The sequence below is a fragment of the Alligator sinensis genome, unplaced genomic scaffold (assembly GCF_000455745.1).
Source record: "Alligator sinensis unplaced genomic scaffold, ASM45574v1 scaffold255_1, whole genome shotgun sequence".
In the NCBI taxonomy this organism is placed as follows: Eukaryota; Metazoa; Chordata; order Crocodylia; family Alligatoridae; genus Alligator; species Alligator sinensis.
Genome location: NW_005842270.1, coordinates 477,074 through 477,294, shown reverse-complemented (window position 1 = coordinate 477,294; position 221 = coordinate 477,074).

Sequence of the window (221 nt, the reverse complement as noted above, 5' to 3'; positions counted from 1 at the left end):
AGGAAACCCAGCCCGGCTGGGCGCCGCCGAGGATGGAGCAGCAGCCATGGCCAAGGCCGGCAGCAGCGAGGAGCGGGCGGGGGTCGCGGACCCCCGGGAGCTGTCCCTGGAGGAGGTGCTGAAGTCCTACGAGCAGCCCATCAACGAGGAGCAGGCGTGGGCCGTGTGCTACCAGTGCTGCCGGGGGCTGCTGGGCACCGACCCGCGGGCCGCGGCCGCCC